This window comes from Mauremys mutica, chromosome 23 (assembly GCF_020497125.1).
Source record: "Mauremys mutica isolate MM-2020 ecotype Southern chromosome 23, ASM2049712v1, whole genome shotgun sequence".
NCBI classification, from domain to species: domain Eukaryota; kingdom Metazoa; phylum Chordata; order Testudines; family Geoemydidae; genus Mauremys; species Mauremys mutica.
Genome location: NC_059094.1, coordinates 1,415,171 through 1,428,805, shown reverse-complemented (window position 1 = coordinate 1,428,805; position 13,635 = coordinate 1,415,171). Strand labels below are relative to the sequence as shown.

The following is a 13,635-nucleotide window of genomic DNA, read 5'->3' as shown; positions in this document are numbered from 1 at the left end:
CTTCCAAGAGGCTATATCACAATTAGTTGTTATGATACTGAGTGATGAGGTAGCATCCCATCTTACTGACTGAAATAACATCATGTAGTGATACACTATCAAAGCACAAAGATGCAACATTGTTGTGAATTCTGAAATTAATGTGGGACTCTTTTGTCATCCTGCAGATGAAGGACAAACTTATGGTAAATCAGGATTGCCCCATAACACATTAGATGCAGGATGACTCTATTTGAAAGCTTTCAGTAAGAGACTATTTAATCTAGGGTCCCATGAACCAAGCAAGTCCCAGACATCTGAGAAGCAGTGAAGTGCGAGCGCTCAGAACATCTGCTCAAACTCTGTATCAGGTGATCAACTGGTGTAAATCATGGTACTTCCATTGTCTTCCATGAACTGGGACTCCTACAGCACTTGCCTTCAATGTCCATGCCAGTGATGACTGCCAGTGTTAGTGAATATCCATATCCGACTGCCCATATCTAAGAACATAAGAACGGCCCGTCTAGGCCAGTATCCTGTCTACCGACAGTGGCCAATGCCAGGTGCCCCAGAGGGAGTGAACCTAACAGGAAATGATCAAGTGATCTCTCTCCTGCCATCCATCTCCACCCTCTGACAAACAGAGGCTAGGCACACCATTCCTTACCCTTATCTGATCGGCTTAGGGACAGCTGAAAGGTTAATCACTGTTATTGTTTATTATATTTTTTTTAACAAGAAGATTTTAGTTTTACTAATTTTTTGCATTTTTTTCAACATCTGTTCAGAGACCACTTGCCCACTGAAAGTTTGTCTGTTGGTCTCTGTGGTGACATGAAAAGAGGTCTGGAATTTGTCCTGTGTGCAGTCCAACCAGACATGATGATCATGCCATTGCTGTTTATGATCAGATGAAAACAGGTTTGTGAGTGCCTGCGTAAGAGTATGTGTTTGTATGCATATGAGGGTACGTGTGCTGAGGATGTTTATAGAGAGAAATATCCTTGTTGGCATCTGGATAACCCAGGCATGTTCTTGTGCCTGCAATTTTCTCATCTTGAGGATCTATAGTTATCCCATTGTCTTCTTACAGATATAGTGGATGTGTGAGGATTCAGAACAAACTGCAGTCACCACCTTATTAAAGCCAATAACAGCGCAGGCATAGTCATGGAGATTCTTTTGTATATCAAATCTGTGCAGTGAGAAAGCGAATTGAAAATATGGCTTTAGCTCCAGCTATGTCCCAACTATATACCCGTGAGCCTAGAAAAAGGGGACAGATGCTCAGAGGGGACAGTGACTCTGCTACTGATCACTTTTCTGTGGAGTGAAACTAGAGGCTGCTTCCCAGTGAGACTCTCCCAACCCACACTCCTCAACCTCCCTTCCCACAAACACATCTGAAAGTTATTAGGGTCAAATAGTCTTCTTCCCTTCCACTTCTGTTGGCTATATTCTCCTGGCACCTCCTCTGGGCTGTTCCAGCCAACACATCCAAGTTAGTTATATCCCCACTAATATCCCCTTCACACAAACACCTTTCTTCCCACATCTGTATGAATAGAAATTACCCTCTTCTCATTTCCCTCCCAAGTTCCTTTCCTCTTAGTGGGAGTCCTAGTCCCTCATATGACACCAGCACTGATTCCACTAGTGAATACTGTTACCCAGTCAGAGAAATCCCTGACAATTTTCTGTTCCTATTATTGGCCTTGGGGCTAGTAAGTCCCAGATGTCCAACAGAAATATTTACAGAGTTAGAAAAGAATGAAGCTACACATCACTGTTCAGTTCTTCATTGCTGATCCACTTTCATCTGCCCTCAGGCTTTGAGTATGTCAGTCCAAGGAAATAATAACCAGCTCTTGTGTGGTTAGAGAGAAATTCCTGGAATAAAAGGTGTCGTGGAAAAATTGACCACACCTTTGATTTTGGGTCAGACACAGCCTGAGGCACCTTTATTGGGGTACAATTATGCATAAAGGGAAGGTCAACGTAGCCCCACGCAAAGAAGGGGGGGGGTAGCTGCCTTGCCTTTAACAGACTTTCACCAAGCTTATAAAGGCCAAAACCACAAAGCATAATTACACATCACACACATTACACGTTACCAACTCCTTATTTGGCATACTTTCTTACTTTTAGCGAGCCTGTCACCATCTAGGGCTTTTCCTGCTATTGTCCCAAATGTGGTTTTCGTTGGTAGTCTGCCTGCCTGTAAGACCCCTGCTTGCGGTTACTTCTGCAAAAGCTCTAGCTAGACTCTGCGTATTACAGCTGGGCACCTTAGGGCCGCTTGGTTTCTCTTTTTGCTTTACTTTCTGGTGCCCGTTATATAGACAAACAAGAATTGCAGAAGTTAACCTTTGTCCTATATAGCAATTGGGTTTTGCTAACAGGCCTGGGCCTGAAAGGCAGGGGTTAGGATGCAGTTTGCTTCTGACCCTATGGGTGGGGGTCTGGCAGCTAACTCAGCTTGGGGCAAGCGGGACCCCTTAAAATCCCTATCAAAGGAAAAAGCAAATTGGAGGCACACCGAGACATATTTCCCTCCACCACAGACAATCCCACCTAGTTCAGTTCAGAGTGACTCTGAATATGAAACATGAAATGGGTAAGTTGACAAAGGGACATGAGCTGCTATCACTGTGGCCAGAGAGGCCGCATACGATCCCAGTGCCCCAGGCTCAAGGACAGACAGAGCCGACTGACCCCCACACCGGGTTAACTTGGTAGAGGCCCAGACGGACAAGAGGCAGGCTTCCCAGGGGCTGGCAGCTTATCAACTGCTCAGGAGAGAGGCGGTCCCCAGGTCGGCTCCTCTGGGGGGGTTGGATGCCCCGGACTCAAGGTTCTCGGTTTACAGGGTGGGCTGTCCCTGTGGAGCGAGTGTCTTGTTCCCCTGGAGGTGGATGGGAGGAAAGTCTATGGATACTGGGACACGGGCGCTGAGGTGACGCTGGCCCGGCCCGAGGTGGTGGCCCCAGATCAGGTGATGCCCAACACCTTCCTGACCCTGATGGGGGTGGGCGGGACCCCATTCAAGGTGCCCGTGGCGATGGTGCATCTGAAATGGGGGGACAAGGAGGGCCCCAAGGAGGTGGGGGTGCACCACCATTTGCCCACCGAGGTGTTGATGGGGTGGGGATCTAGAGGACTGGCCAGCAACCCCCGGAACGCCTTAGTCGTGACCCAGAGCTGGCGAGGGACACTACGTCCTGACCTTGGGGAGGATGTCACCCCAGAGGCACAGAACCCTACCCTGGTGGGGCGGGAACACCCAAAGGCAAGGCTCAGGGGAGGCTGTGGCTTCTGACCCAACCCTTCCCCAGCCGACGAGTTCCAGGCCAAGTTGCAGAAAGATTCCCTCCTTGCGGAGACCAAGGGACCTGGCTGACCTCAGTGTGGTACAGTCCATGAGGAGAGGTTTCAAGGAGAGGTTCCTGTGGGAGAAGGTGTTCCTGTACCGAGAATGGGCTCCTCCAGGGGAAGTAGAGGCATGGGGGATCAGGAGGCAGCTGGTGGTTCCTCAGAAGTTTTGCCACAAGCTACTGTACCTGGCCCATGACATCCCTCTCGCAGGGCACCAGGGAATTCGGCGCACCCGGCAGAGGTTGCTACAGAACTTTTACTGGCCTGGGGTCTTTACCCATGTCCGACAGTATTGCCAATCCTGTGACTCCCTGCCAGAGGGTGGGGAAGGCCCGGGACAAAGGGCCTTTACCCATCATAGAAGAACCTTTCCAGAAGGTGGCCATGGACATAGTGGGACCTCTCAGCAAGACGACCTGGTCGAGGAAGAAATACATTCTGGTGGTGGTAGATTTCGCCGAGGCGGTGGCCTTGTCCTCTATCAAAGCAGACACTGTGGCAGATGCGCTGCTGACCATTTTCAGCAGAGTGGGGTTCCCCAAGGAAGTCTTAACGGACCAGGGGTCCAACTTCATGTCGGCCCTGCTCCGGTGCTTGTGGGAGAAATGCGGGGGGTCCGGCACAACTGGGCCTCAGCGTATCACCCTGAGTCCAACGGGCTGGTGGCAAGGTTCAACGGGACGCTAAAGATGATGCTAAAAACATTTATGAACCAGCACCCGCAGGACTGGGACAAGTACTTACCTCACCTGCTGTTCGCATACAGGAATGTACCGGGTTTTTGCATTTTGAACTGTTGTATGGCAGGCGGGTAAGGGGGCCCCTAGACCTGATGAGAGACGAATGGGAGGGGAAGGCGGTGGAGTATGTCCTGACCTTCCGGGAAAGACTTGCCGAGCTCATGGGCCTGGCCAGGGAGAATCTGGCCCGAGCCCAGAGGCAGCAGAAGGTCTGGTATGAGCGCACGGCGCAGGCCCGCGCCTTCGCCACCAGGGATCAGGTGATGGTTCTCATCCCCGTGAGCAAGAACAAACGCCAGGCTGCCTGGGAAGGGCCCTTCAAGGTTGTCAAGCAATTAAATGAGGTAAACTATGTGGTGGAGCTGTCGAACCGGGCGCACCACCGCCGGGTGTACCATGTGAATATGATGAAGCCATATTATGACAGGGGAACTGTGGTGTTGGCTGTGTGTGGACATTGGGAGGAGCAGGGAGATGACCCTTTAGTGGATCTATTCCCTGGGACAAAAGCTGGTTCCCCCTGGAAGCAATTCCCCTCTCTAATCAGCTGACCTTGGCCCAGCACGCTGAGATCAGCGGGGTGCTGCATCTGTACGGACAGCTGTTTTCCAACCAGCCTGGACACACTAATTTGACTGTCCACCGGGTGGAGACCGGGTCACATCCTCCTATAAGATGCTCCCCTTTCCGAGTCACCACGAAAACTGCTCAAGACCTGGAAAGAGAGGTCAGGGACATGCTGGCTTTGGGGGAGATCCAGCCGTCTTCCAGCCTTTGGGCCTCACCAACGGTGCTGGTCCCCAAAAGGGATGGGTCGATCCGGTTCTGTGTGGACTATGGAAAGCTCAGTGCCATCACTGTATCCGATGCCCAGGCCTGACGAGCTCCTAGACAACTGGGAGGCGCTCGATACCTCACCACCATGGATCTTACCAAGGGCTACTGGCAAGTGCCGCTGGATGCAGCTGCAGGCTAAAATCGGCCTTTATCACCCCCTGGGGCTGTATGACATGCTGACCCTGCCTTTCGGCCTCAAGGGTGCGCCGGCCACCTTCCAGCGCCTGGTGGGTCAGCTACTGAGGGGGATTGAGAGTTTGCCGTGGCGTATATTGACGACATATGTGTCTTTAGCCACACCTGGGGTGACCACGTGTCCCAGGTTAAACAAGTGCTGGACCAACTCCGAGAGGCTGGGTAAAGTGCAAGGTGGGGCTGGCTGAAGTATCTTATTGGGCCATTGGGTGGGGAGCGGCTGCCTAAAGCGAGAACCAGCCAAAGTGGAGGTGATCAGAGACTGGCCCGCTCCCCAAACCAAAAAGAAAGTCCAAGCCTTTATTGGGATGGCGGGGTACTATTGAAGGTTCGTGCCCCACTTTAGCGCCATAGCCGGCCCCATCACTGATCTGTGCAAGAAGGGGAAGCCAGACATGGTGGTCTGGACAGAGGAGTGCCAGGAGGTTCTCTGGGCGCTGAAGGAGGCTCTGGTTAGTGGCCCAGTTCTGGCAAACCCAGACTTTGACAAGCCCTTTACTGGGGGCGGTGTTAATGCAGGAGGATAAAAAGAGGGAGAGACACCCCATCGTGTACCTGAGGAAGAAGTTGCTACCCCGGGAGCAGCACTACGCGGCCATCGAGAAGGAATGCCTGGCCATGGTGTGGGCCCTTAAGAAACTAGAGCCATATCTCTTTGGGCGACACTTCACCGTGTACACTGACCACTCTCCCCTAACCTGGCTGCACCAGATGAAAGGAGCCAATGCCAAGCTCCTGAGGTGGAGCCTGCTGCTGCAGGATTATGACATGGCCGTAGTCCATGTGACGGGAAGTGCCAACCTGATAGCAGACGCGTTGGCCCGGAGAGGGAGCGGGGGCAAACTTCCCCAGGTCACTGGGCAGTTCAGTCTCGAAGGGGGGAGAGCTGTGATACAGTAGGGACTGTCTGTGTGGGGGATGGGAAAGCCGGGGATGACTTTAGGTGAAGGACAGGACCTGAGCCTGTAACCTGAGCCAGGCAGGGAGGAGGTGGGGGTTCGACACCTTTGCCCGGGAAATCTGGACAAAAGAAGAGAGCCTGCTGGAAGGAGTTAGTTCAATTTCGGTTTTGGGCTGGGGGGAGGAATTCAGGGAATTCCAAGCTGGGAACTAAGCTTCCTGAACCCCCAGAAAGACTTGATTGAGGGGTCCTGGTTGTGCCTACAAGCTCTGCTGTAGACTGAGTTCCTGTTGTCCAATAAACCTTTTGTTTTACTGGCTGGCTGAGAGTCACTGGGAGTCCCAGGAAGAGGGGTGCAGGGGCTGATTCCCCCTGGCTGGAGCTGCACAACCCCTTGGTCACGCTCCCCCGGCCGGAACCCCGCAACCCCGCAGCACCGCTCTCCTGGCGGGAACCCCGGATACCCACGGTCCCACTGCCCCCGGCCTACGCGGCCATTCTGGTGGCCCCGCTACCCGGCCCGGAACCCCGCAACCCCGCGGTTGCGCTCCCCCGGTCAGAGGTCCGCATCACCGCGGCCCCGCTCTCCCAGCTAGAGCCCCGTATTCCCTGCTCCCTGGTGCTCAGCTGGCACTAGGGGAATATTGGCCAACCCAGGTTCTAGTCCCCAGGTCTTTACACCTGGATAGTTAATTACAATTTCATTATAGCCAAGAGCTCCACAGATCTCAACTATGGTCTGGACGGCTTCTGGAAGTTCTGGGTTTTAGGCAGCTAATCCTGTTCAGAGCCAGGGCAGATGAGGACTGTGGGGGAAATCCCTTCCCTTCTGGTACATGTTGGGCAGCAGAGAGGCTTGTTACCTCCTCCCCACTGCCCCGTGGCACTGTCACTGCATCCCTCTCACTCACTCACCGTCTGGTTTATTTCTCCTGTTCCCAGGCCAAGCTATGACGATGGGGAAGCACTCACAGGTGAGAAGCACTGGTGAGACCCCAAACACATACCCTGGCCTCTCTGGTTCACATCCTCCTGCAGGCTTTGTCCCCGATCATTTCTTGTTTCTCTAGACGAGACATTTTCGCAAATGTCAGAATGCCTTGGTGCTCAACAGCATGAAACAACCCTTTCTCCTCCCCAAAGTGCTTTAATGCCCGTTCTCTCTCCCAGTCTCACTCCTGCCAGGCATTACAGACTGGTCTCTCTTCCCATTGCACAGATTGGGATGCTGAGGTACAGAGAGAGGAAATGACCTACCCCAAGTCACATGGCAAAGCAATGGCAGAGCTAGAGAGAAAAGCCAAGAGCTCTCACTCTCACTGACATCAGCAGACAACAAGCCCCCCAGAAGGAGGGACAGAGCCCAGCAATTGGGGGGGTGGGGGGGGAATTTTCATAGACACAGTTTTCTGTTAGAAAATCACATGAACATTAAACAAGTTTGGTTTGTGGGGGTCTGACATCGTCCCAGCCCTGCAGCCTGTCCTACCTGGCCGTTGTCATGGACTCTCTGTGAGATCACCGCCTCCCAACCTCCTTTGACCAATCAGCTGAGGTGCTGCAAAAGGCCCTTGTGATGTCACTGCCACACTCACCCCTGCCCTGCAAGGCTAATGTCCAGCCCCTGGCCAGCCCCTTTGCATGTTTGAGCTGCTCCCCCTGTGTCACCCCCACGCACTCAGGGTCAGTGCTGGAGATCAAGCAGGCAACACATGGCAACCTCAGAGGCTCTCAAAGTGCCACACTCAGTTTTGCAGAGATTTGGAGACTAAGGCCAGACGAGACGGTCAGATCATCTCATCTGACCCCTTTGCACATCACAGGCCTCCTGTATGGCGCAGTAGCAAGTTTTGGACCAAAGCAGACTCCAGAAAGGCACCTCATGAAGGGATGGAGAAAGCACCACTTCCCTTGGTAGTCTGGAGGAAATTGATGCTGTGCGGGGCAGGGAATTGACCCCAGGGCCATACTTGTGAGTCTATGTCATAACATACACGCACAGCAGCACTGCACAAAGTTTGTATATGCCACCTTAACTCTGATGGTTCCTAACGTTTAAAGGCCTGGTCTCCATGGTGTTCTTCGTGCTTGTAGAACTAGTTTGGGGAGAGATGCACTAATTTATTTGTTATAATGAGGGGGGCCCCCAGGGTGCAACCTGGAGCTGGGATACCGCTGAGCCCTCTGTCTCCCCAGCCTGGGCTGCCTCTCACACTGCTGCTGGGAGAAGATGCAGATCGCTCCCGGCCCTGCACTCACACAAACCTTTACACAGGCAGGGACACACCCAGCTGCAGGTACTATGAAGCTTCTCCCCAGATCCCCAGCCTAGGTCCCTGGCGCTGCAGTGTCTTGCCCTGGCGAAAAGCCTGACGGTATCAGTTTATACCCCCAGTCTGCCCCTTTCTCCAAGTGGAGAGGACCATGCACCAGTCTCTGGTCCTGAGCAGGTTCCCCAAGCACATCTAGCAAAACACAAGGTTTTAGGGGGAAATATAACACACATTTATTAACTACACAAAGATAGGCTTCAAGTGATTATGAGCAATGAGCATACAGCTCAATGCAGATTACTCAAGAACTCCGGGAAGTTCTGACAGCTGAGCCTGCTGCTCTGCTCCGGCAGCCAGGAGCAAATCAGTGCCGTGGAATGCTGCTCCCTCCCACACTGCGAAAACAGAGCAGGGTGGCAGGAACTTCCTTACATTGGGGGGGCCATGGAGTCCAAACTGTGACGCCCCCATGATACCCCTTTCCTCGAGGAGGCTCTTACCTTCTAAACAGGGATGGCTGTTTTCTAGTAAAATGACTAAAAGGGAAGGAGAAAACTCAAAAGAGGTTCCTCCTGGCGCTCACGTACGTGAACCCGAATACTCTCTCACTGTCCTCAAAGAGAGACCTCAAGAAGGAGACTTGCTGAAGCAAAGCCACAGGGGTCTCTGAGGTTTCCCTGGCCCCTCGCCCCTGTCCTGCCTGGCTGATGTCAGCATCTCTCTGTGAGGTCACCACCTCCCCACAACCTTTGACCAATAATCTGAGGTCCTGCAAAAGGCCTTTGTGATGGCACTGACACACCCCTCCCTTGCTGTGCTAATGTCCTGCCCCTGGCCAGGCACTTTGGAAGTTTGAGCTACTCCCTGTGGATCACCCACTCAAGGAGCGTTCGTTCTAGGAAGCAAGCCGGCTAGACAATAAAACATCAGACGCTGCTCCCAATGCTACACTCAGGGTATGTCTACACTACAAGAGTAGTTCGATTCAACTTAACTCAAATTTGTGGAATCGACCTTACAAAGTCGAATTTGTGTATCCACACTAAGGACACTAATTCGACTTTGTGAGTCCACACTAACGGGGCAAGCGTCGACATTGGAAGCGGTGCACTGTGGGCAGCTATCCCACAGTTCCCGCAGTCCCCGCTGCCCATTGGAATTCTGGGTAGAGCCCCCAATGCCTGCTGGGGGAAAATATGTGTTGAGGGTGGTCTTGGGTAACTGTCATCATTCAACCGTCACTCCCGCCGGCGGGCAATCAGTTCGTGCACTTTTCTGGTGAGTGACAGCGCGGACGCCACAGCACTGCGAGCATGGAGCCTGTTTAGATGGATCTCAGCGAAACCAATATCCCCATTGTTATTGCAGCTTGCTGTGTGCTCCATAATCTCTGTGAGAGCAAGGGGGAGACCTTTATGGCAGGATGGGAGGTTGAGGCAAATCGCCTGGCTGCTGATTACGCTCAGCCAGACAGCCGTGCGATTAGAAGAGCCCAGCGGGAAGCGCTGTGCATCTGGGAGGCTTTGAAAGCTAGGTTCCTCAGCGAGCAGCGTGACCTGTGACTATTCAGTTTCTTTACAGAGAAGCTGAACCTGCCCCTGTTTCTTTACCCAGTTACTGTTGACTATCCTCTGCAGTTACATACCCCATTCACCCCGTTTCCCCCCCTTCCAACACACGTGTAAAAATAAAATACATGTTCCATTGTTACTTAACAAAGGTTTCTTTATTAATGACTTTGCATTAAAGGGTTGAAACTGGGATGCAGACTGTGCTGGGTAGGGTGTGTAGTGATGTAAAGACCGCTTCTAAACTCGAGGAATGACAGGCTCCTGCTCCTAGAGCGGTCTGCAGTGCCGGACTGGTTGTTTCAACTGAGCCTGCCATCCCTCCTTTTTGGGACTCTGTGTGCGGGGGCTATGTGACCTTGTGGCAGGGGAGGACGGTTACAGATTCCCCTGCTACGTGGCTCTGTGGTCCAGGACAAGGACCACTACATAAGATCTGTAACCGCCCTCCCCCGCTACAAAGTCACGTACTCCCCACCCACACAGAACATGGAAACCACCTCCCATACCGACCAGGGTGCATACTGACTGCACTCTGTGTGTGATCCTGCCCCCGTGTCTGTACCCTAGTAAAGGTGACTGTCCTATGCAATTACCAACCCCCTTCCCCACCCACCCCTTCAAACACAGTCTTCTGTACAAAAATATGACGGAAACAGTAATTAACAGCAAAGTATTTTTAATAATCAACTAGACAGTTAGGGGATGAAACTGGGATTGGGGCTTCGGTGAGTCAGGAAGGGAAGGACTTCTCAAAATTTAGGGAATGAGAGCTTTTGGGTAATTGAGCACTCTGCTGGGGTGGAGTGACAGTTTTCACGGCCCCTGGCGCCCCTCCTTCTTGTTATTTTGGGTGAGGGGGGTATGGGACTTTGTGGCGGGGGAGGGCGGTTGCAGATACACTGCAGGGGGGCTCTGTCCTCCTGCCTGCGGTCCTGCAGAACATCCACAAGGTGCCGGAGCGTGTCCGTTTGCTCCCTCATTAGTCCAAGCAGCGTTTGAGTCGCCTGCTTGTCTTCCTCACGCCACCTCTCCTCCCGTTCGCTGTGTGAGCTCTGGTACTGAGAGAGGTTCTCCCTCCACTGGCTCTGCTGGGCCGCCTCGGCTCGGGAGCAGCCCATAAGTTCAGCGAACATCTCGTCCCGTGACTTTTTCTTTCGCCGCCTAATCTGCACCAGCCTCTGTGAGGGGGATGCTGGGGCAGGTCTGGAGACAGTCGCAGCTCTGTGATGGGAAAAAGGGAGTGAATTCCTTGCAAAGATACATTTTTGCGAACAATGAACACAGTCTAGTCTGTCTCTGTGAACAAGACCATGCACAGCACCTATCTCATGCGCACTCAGGACAAGTTCGAATTTTCAGCCTTCACTTTCATTGCCTGGGGTCTTGCACTGGAGATCAGACAAGAGGGGCAGGACAGCAGAATCCGTGGAGTAGCCAGGCATGGTAAGCCGTAGACTTTAGGCTGCTTAAAACTTAATGTATAGCAGTGCCCTCCTGCTGCAGGCAATCCGGAAAGCATAAACTCTGCCCCTGTTCCACCCCTTCGCGGCTGTCCCTGGGAAAGATCCCTGTATGCTGCCCCTCTGCAGCTTCCACCACGTGGCTGTAAACCGACGCTTATTGTTATGCAAAGGAAATGTGAAGCATTCCCAATACTAACATTACACTCATTCCCCTAATTAAATGCAGGAGTCGCTGAGCGAGATCACCCTAAGGAGGGTCACTGAGAGAGATAGAGAGCGCATGCTGCGTGAAAGCCAGCACAAACCAGGGGCCTATGCTGCCATGCTCGTGGAGGCAATGCTCCCAGAGTACCTGATGAGAGCCTGGCGCGGAAAAGTGTGCTACCACGGAGCACTCAATAAGGCAGCTCTCCCCAGGAACCTCATGCGTAGGCTTTTCGATTACCTCCAGGAGAGCTTCGTGGAAATGTCCCAAGAGGATTTCTGTTCTATCCCCATATATATTGACCTTCTTTTCACATAGTTAATATTCCTGTTCTTTCAAAAATAAATGTTTACATGTTTATAGCACTTACTGACTGATCCTTCCCCTGATTCAGAGTCTGGGTTAACGGCCGGGGAGGGTTGGTAGGGGATCTCTGTGAGGGTGATGAAGAGATCCTGGCTGTCGGGGAAATCAGCATTGTAAGCACTGTCGCCTGCCTCGTCCTCCACAAACCCTTCCTCATCTTCCCAGTCCGCGAACATCGCCGAGGAACTGCCCGTCGACAGTATCCCATCGTCAGAATCCACGGTCACTGGTGGGGCAGTGGTGGCAGACCCACCGAGAATGGCATGCAGTGCCTCGTAGAAGCAGCATGTCTGGAGCTGGGATCCGGAACGTCCGTTGGCCGCTTTGATTTTTTGGTAGCCTTGTCTCAGGTCCTTGATTTTCACGCGGCACTGCGTTGTATCCCGGCTGTATCCTCTGAGTGCCATGGCTTTGGAGACCTTCTCGTAGGTCTTTGCATTCCATTTTTTGGAGCGAAGCTCTGAAAGCACAGACTCATCGCCCCACACAGCGCTCAGATCCAAGACTTCCCGGTCAGTCCATGCTGGGGCCCTCTTTCTATTCTGAGATTGCATGGACTCCTCTGCTGGAGAGCTCTGCATCGTTGCCAGTGCTGCTGAGCTCGCCGCGATGTCCAAACAGGAAATGAGATTCAAACTGGCCAGACAGGAAAAGTAATTCAAATTTCCCCGGGGCTTTTCCTGTGTGGCTGGTCAGAGCATCCGAGCTCGGACTGCTGTCCAGAGCGTCAACAGAGTGGTGCACTGTGGGATAGCTCCCGGAGCTACTAGTGTCGAATTCCATCCACACCTAGCCTAATTCGACATGGCCATGTCGAATTTAGCGCTACTCCCCTCGTCGGGGAGGAGTATAGAAATCAAACTAAAGAGACCTCTAGGTCGAACTAAATAGCTTCGTTGTGTGGACGGGTGCAGGGTTAATTCGAATTACCGCTGCTAAATTCGACATAAACTCCTAGTGTAGACCAGGCCTCAATGCCTGGTCTACACTAAGGGTGGGGTGGGTCGAACTAAGGTACGCTACTTCCGCTACGCGAATAGCGTAGCTGAAGTCGAAGTACCTTAGTTCGGGCTACTCACCTGTCCAGACGCCGCGGGATCGAAGTCCGTGGCTCCAAGGTCGACTCTGCCACCGCCATTCGCGGTGGTGGAGTTCCGGAGTCGACCGGAGCGCGTGGGGAGTTCGAACTATCGCGTCTTGATTAGACCCGATAGTTCGAACTCCGAGAAGTCGAACTCTCCGCGTAGACCCGTGCGGTAAGTATAGACCTACCCTAATTGTACTTCATACATTTCCAAATTGCATAGTTTACTGGCTTTACATTAATGGTTTCACTTAGACACCTAGGTAGTGGAGTCTGAGTTTGATCTGTAACATCAATCCATGTGTATGAATACACAGCTATAGAACCATTTAAATCTAGCTATGGCTAAGCTGCTGCTTGGAATAGGGAGAACCCCTCCCAAGGGGAACGCCCAGCGTCAGGGACAACTGACCGGTTCGAGGAGACCAACGGGACATGAGCTGCTATCACTGTGGCCAGAGGGGCCGCATACGGTCCCAGTGCCCCGGCTCAAGGACAGACTGAGCCGACTGACCCCCCACACCAGGTTAACTTGGTAGAGGACCAGCCGGACAAGAGGCAGGCTTCCCAGGCAAGGGGGGCGCTCGCAGCTTATCAACTGCTCAGGAGAGAGGAGGTCCCCAGGCCGGCTCCTCTGGGGGGG

At 52.8% G+C, this 13,635-nt stretch overlaps 1 long non-coding RNA gene across 1 annotated transcript; it reads right to left on the bottom strand.

The window, feature by feature from the left end:
* Positions 1-972: 972 nt before the first annotated feature.
* Positions 973-7,050, bottom strand: LOC123355214. The gene is made up of 3 exons (XR_006575014.1): positions 6,946-7,050; positions 1,739-1,872; positions 973-1,177 (listed from the first exon to the last, which is right to left on the bottom strand). It is a non-coding gene; the product is annotated as an uncharacterized LOC123355214 (long non-coding RNA).
* Between the last annotated feature and the right edge of the window lie 6,585 nt (positions 7,051-13,635).